Source organism: Oryza glaberrima, chromosome 10 (assembly GCF_000147395.1).
Source record: "Oryza glaberrima chromosome 10, OglaRS2, whole genome shotgun sequence".
In the NCBI taxonomy this organism is placed as follows: Eukaryota; Viridiplantae; Streptophyta; class Magnoliopsida; order Poales; family Poaceae; genus Oryza; species Oryza glaberrima.
This window is the reverse complement of record NC_068335.1, coordinates 15,251,220-15,257,532: the sequence shown is the minus strand read 5'-3', so window position 1 is coordinate 15,257,532 and position 6,313 is coordinate 15,251,220.

Here is a 6,313-nt window from a genome sequence, read left to right as displayed (position 1 = left end):
ATGGCCGATATGGTTATATCGCTCTTAGTTGTGTTTCATATTGTAATCAGTTGTGGTTTGCCATTGTGCACTGGCCGATATATATATATCGCCCTTAGTCGTTTTTATAACTTTATCAATGTTTTTGACATTGTAAAATTAGGGGGGCACATACATGGAAAATTGCAAATTTTTGAGCGTATTTAGAAGTTATGTTAATCGGCATGAAGGATTGTCAAGACAAGTAAAGTACTAGAGTATCTTAGCCAATTACAAAAACTCTTAAGGTCTATTATACAGAATGTCACTGAGACAAATATCGCTGGATAGCCGATATAGCCCTCTGCGTAATTTGTTCTACTTCTTCTGTGGCTTGGGCATCTTGAGCTTCAAGGACTTGATCATATCAGCAACATTCTTGATAGCCGATTTCAGCCTTGCTTTCTGTTCTTCGACAGCTTGCGGGAGATCGGCTAGCTTCTTGTGCTCCATATCCAGCTCGGCGTTGCATTCTTGAAGTTGTGCCATGAGATCAATCTTACGAGCTTTAAGCCGATCGATATTGGACTTGATCGGGCCCTCAGACATCTGTTCAAGCTTGGACTTCTCTTCATGCACAAGCTGCCGATTGTGCTGGATTGTAGCTTCAATATCTTTGCGCTTCCGGCGATCGGCTAATCTCTGCCTGGCCTTCTCCAGCTTGAATTGGTGTTGCTCAAGGTAGACAGCTGGAGTAAGGGCATCGGCTAGTTCATCTGGGAGTAGAGCTTGGATATCTATGAACCTTGCTCGGATCGAGCCACAGTTGGTCACCAAGTTGTCTAGTGATGCTTCTAGCCGATGAGAGATATCCTCAAGTGTTCTCTTCACATCATCGGACGAAGGAGCTATGGCTTTACTGGTGGTGTCTTCCTCTGTTTCATCGAGATAATCCTTGATGTCGAAGGAAAACAGATCGGCTAAGACCTGCAAGAGATAATATTATGGATGGTTAAGGATCAAAACATGATTGGCCGATCTTAGATTTGTGTCAACAAAACTTACCGGAATAGCAGGAGCAGCTGGTTGTTCTTCCTCTTCGACATTGTGTCTGTCTGCAGCCGATGGAGTACGGTTGCCTAATTCTAGTTGCACAGGAGGTGAAGGAGGAGGAGGAGGCTGTAAAAGAGACAAATGTTAGGCATAATCGGCTGAGATCAATTAATGAGATAATTGAGAATGTCTTACTGGTGGAGCCGGTTTGAGAGTTGGTGCTGCCGATTTCTTCTTCACAGCAATTTTCTTCTTCTGCAACTATAAAATCAGTGAGCAATCGGCTATAAGTGAAGTGACTACGAAAAGGATCCAAGAGAGCTGCTTACTCTTGAGAAATGAGCCGGAGCAGAAGGAGTCAGAGGAGTTTGCTTGGGCGAAGCCGATGGTGTTCTTTCTGTATCGCTCGCTTCGGCTGCGGCTTGATCAACATCGTCTTCAATGTCTTCTTCATCCAAAGCTTGTTCAATGGATGGATCTAGGGCAGGCAGGTCATCAGTTGGTTTAGGCTTCCTGAGTTTGGCCTTCTTCTTTGGAGCTAGAGCCAATGTGTCCACAACCAATGACCTGGTTCTTCTCTTTTTACCGGCATCGGCTGGTTCTCTGATGAGCCCTTGAAGAAGAGTTGAAGTCTTGGGGGCATTATAGCCGATGACAGGAGGAGATGGTCCACCTCCATTTGGAATTAAACCTGGGGCATATTTGATATCTCTGCCACTATTGCTTTGATGTGGAGGGGAAGATTCTGTTGTCTACAAAATAGAAGAGAAGGTTAGTCAAATTATGAATCGGTTGATAATTGTTCAAACAGAATTAATGAGATCAAGGTTTACCTGAGGTATGACATCGGGAAAGAGATCTGTCATATACATAGAAGCCGATTGATGGAATAGATGTAGTTTCCATTCACTCCACCATCTGTCAAAGTTCCTGTTCCTGAACCTTGCCAGCTCTATGTTTTCAATACTACCCAAGGGAGGTCCTGTGATGTTGAGTAGCCAATCCATCATCAGAGTTGATGATATTTCTCCTCGGCACTGGATCTTGTCGGCAAAGAATAAGCCGATTGGGAGTTGGCCCATTCCAAGTTGTATAGCTGAACTCATTGGGTAGTAGAATTCATAGGAGACTTGGATGTTTCTGCCTTGGTGGATGCCGACGGGCAAGATGCATGGGCTGATTGCAGTTGAGAAAACTTCCCTGGACTTTTGGTATCTTTCATGGTTAATGTCTTCAAATCTGAAGTCCGATGGATTTTCCAGCAGTGATGAATCTTCATAGAAGAACCAAACACGAGCATCTTTCTGGAAGCCTTCATAAAAGCTACAGAACCAGTCCTTGAGCAGCTCAGCCGATAACTTTGCTCCTGCATCGGCTGGTGTGGATGCATATTCCTCATAGGACATACACCTGCGGTGGGTGCGCTCTTCTCCATCATCATTTGTAATCGGCTCTAATCTTGGAAATTCACCTTCTGTCATGGATGGCCGATTGACAGCTTTCATGACTACTAGGTTTAGCCAAGTTTGCAACAACCACCATGGCCCGCCTGTACTAACAATTGAGCCGACAGCAATCTTAGCCGATGTGTTGTTCAGTGTCTGATACAAATAGCCGAGGAGGATCTTGCCTAAGGGAAATTGCTTCTTTGTTTCTAGGGCTTCGGCTAAGAACTGCCAGTTAGTTGTAGGGCCACAGCTCGAGGAGTGACAGGCCCTTTACCCATGTATGCTGCTACATAGCCAGACCAACCCCCTATGCTTTTGGTCCTGAAGTCAAATTGGTTCTTGGTGTTCATACTCACAGGGTTAGCCGATGAAGTTACATCTAATCCAGTGATCATGGTGATGTCGATCAAAGTTAGAGTCATCGGCCCTTGGTTGAACAAGAAGGCGTTGATAGTGTTGGACCAAAAATAAGAGGCAGCTGCCATTAAGGGTTCGTCTTTGGCTGAGTTGGCTATAGTAAGATCAAGTGCTTGGTCGATTCCGATTTCATCCCAGTGAACTTTTTTGCTAGCCGACATGCGCTTGAACCATGTAATCCAGCTCTTCTCGGGTGAGGTTTTCTCAAGAGATGGCCAAGATTTGAAGGTGTTCTTCCAATGACCTAGATCTGGGTTGGCTAATCTGAAAGGAACACTATTTGTTTCACCGATAATGAATTCGGTAGGATTGGGATTACCAACTGGGCCGAGAAAGTAGTGGTTTTCGTGCGAAAGGCTTGGAATCGCAACCAGATTGGACAGATTCTATAGATGCAAATAGGGATAGAGAAGAAGAAAACAAGATGAGGCAAGAGAAAATCAATCTGCTGCGAAAGAAAGTGATCTAGCCGATGGGTACTTACCTCTGCGTATTCGGCCGGTGGCGTGGCGGATGGATTGGCGGAGGATGACATCGCTGCGGGCGGAGATCTAACCAGAGACGAAATCGCATGGGGATCGCCTTGTGCGTCGGAGGAATCGCCGGAGAGAGAGAGGGCAAAGTTAACTTCGGTGGTGAAAACGGAAGGAAACGGTGTGAGTTTCTCGGGTGCAACGGTTAGTATTTAAAGCACTAGAATAACGGTCGGGAAACGACGGAGTGCGAATCTTGCTCGAAGTCGATGTATGGCAAAACCGAAACATTACCAAATATTCCGGACTTGGGGGGTATGTGTTAACAACCAAATTTGGTAATATCAGCATCGGAAAGGAAGTTTAGATCGAAGTGGAATCAAAGATAAGGATTATCGTGAAACAGAGTAAGAATCGGCTAGAGTCCGGATCGGCTACGATTGGATCAGCTAAATTCGAATCAGACTTGGTTTAGTGATGCAGCCGATTCCGACAATACGACTTGGTGTACAACATCGGGTTGAGTTGATATGCTTCAAGATGATTGCCACGCGTGGATAGAGTCCTGGGAAGGCAATTGTATTTATTAATTAGGATATTTTATGTAATTTCCTTAGAGATATGTTTTGGCAAAAGTCTGCCGGAAAGACTTATGGTATTTTAGAGTTTGTTAGAGATAAGAGTCGTGTCCGATAAGGACATAGTTTGTAATTCTCAGGTATAAATAGACCCGAACCCCATGTAATTATTCATCACACACGTTCAATACAATCTCGGCGCATCGCCACCCTTTTGCTTTTGTTTTATTTCGACGAGTTCTTGATTTCGGGTTGAGTTGCATCGGTTTCGATCTTGAACAAGAGGTAAAACTTGTTATGACGGCTTGCATTCTCAGGATTAGTGCTTCCATCTTTATGATACTCTAATCTTATTTATGTAATTCGTCAAGTTATCATATATCTTACATAATCTCTGGCTATATCGCTATCCAACCTACAATCGGCTAACATCTGTCGGTAGAGGGCAGCCGATTAGGTTAGACATCGATGTTGACTTAGATTATAGAGGATATCTACCATTCTATGAAACTTCCAGCGGCTTGATTGTCTAGATATTGTTCTTCTTTTCATACTTAATGCTGCATCAGTTGAGTTTGATCTATTAAGTCGTGCTCAGAATATCAATCTCTAGCCTACCTTCTGGTTGCCGATTAGAATAGCATCGGGGTTTCAGCCGATCTTATCTGATTTTACTATATTTGCTTTATGTGCCTTATTGACATGTTAAATCTGCCCTTTATGTCAAGATCTTATTGCATCTAAGTATATTAAGCTTCTGTTGGTATATTCTGCTTGTTTTAATATCTTAACATAGAGTTGTATTGGAGTATTAGCCGATACAAGCTAGATCTATCTGATCGGCTACGCTATGAACATATATAGTCTTGTTGTTAATATATATTTCAATCTAAGTGATTTATACTGTCTCGACACGGCGACCGATCTATCCCAATCACTTGATTTAAGTATATATCGACACCAGGATTGTATATTGTTAATATCTACAGCCGATCGGGTAGATTTAGTTCTTTATTATCTACCTATAACTGCCGATCGATGCATATATGACATTGGCTCAAAGATAAATGATACGTCATCGGCACCTAGCCGATCGACTATCATTTATGGATTAACTATGGTTTCTTTATCTTTATTTCTTGTTGATTGCAGGATCAAATCAACCGGCACGCTAGCATACCCAAAGGCAAGTTTTGGCCCTGCACTGGTGTTAAGCAGATCTCCCAGGCCTCGTGTTTTTCATCAACACATGTGCTCGTGCCCTCATTCTTGCGTGAGCACCAAGGATGGCAGATAACCTAGAATGTATTTGCACACGGAGCGTGTCGAATACACTTCTTCTTATACTCCACAAGTGCCTTATTAAGGATGTTAAGGACGGATTCAAAAGGTTCTCACGGTTTCCTCAATCCATCCAGGACGACAATCTTGGAATCGTTCAAATGGAACACAAGAAGGATCCAGTGAGGTGGCCTACGTAGAAAGGGAAAGAGCAATTAATAACATCTTAAAGTACAAATGAGAGGAACAACAATCTATGCCACACTTACTTTAAGTTGTAGGGCAAAAGGATCTTATTTGTGTTCTGAAGCTTGACAAAGGAATTGTACAGGTAGTCCAGCACAAGCTTTTCCATCTTTGGGCCTCCATGAATGTTAGTGGAATTGACAACTTGTGGATCGAGGAATCCTAGTTTGTTATGGGTTGCTCTACATTCAAGTGTCCCCATTCTGTGCAAGGAAAAAGTTAGATATGCAACGAGAATTATCTACTTAGAAAGACTAGTGGGGGGTCAAGTATACTTACAATGCCCATAACTGAAGTGGCGATAAATCTAGCTCCCTCAGATTGTATAGCTGAAATAGTTCTTTAAATGGGACCCAAATTATACCATCAGAGTGATGAAAGTCCTCATCCCTATAAAAGACGGGGAACATCTCCTTACCCTCCTTGGCCATCTGTAAGTACCACTCCTCTATCCTTCTCATCTGAGTACAATTGCTGACGATGTCGCGATATTCATCGGTAGTCAAGGAATCACCGAACTTGGACTGAGCTGCCAACGGTGCCTTCGCAATATTGTCCACATCAGACAAACTCTTCAGCCCTGCACCTTCCAGAAATTCTTGTGTTTTCTTCATGGCCTCCTCTTTCTCGAATTCTTTCTTGGAATATGCTTGCAATTTCTTTTTCTGGACTGTGCGTTGGAAGTCCGAAATAGGTTGCTTCGGGCCAGGTGGCCTTGCAACATTCGGTCACAGTTGTTCCTTAGAAATTACAAAATTCGACAGTTGTTCCTTAGAAATTACAACACACTAATTTGGTTCATAAATAATTATAGGTAAACATTTCGTTCCAAAATTACACATTCATGTTTGTTACAATA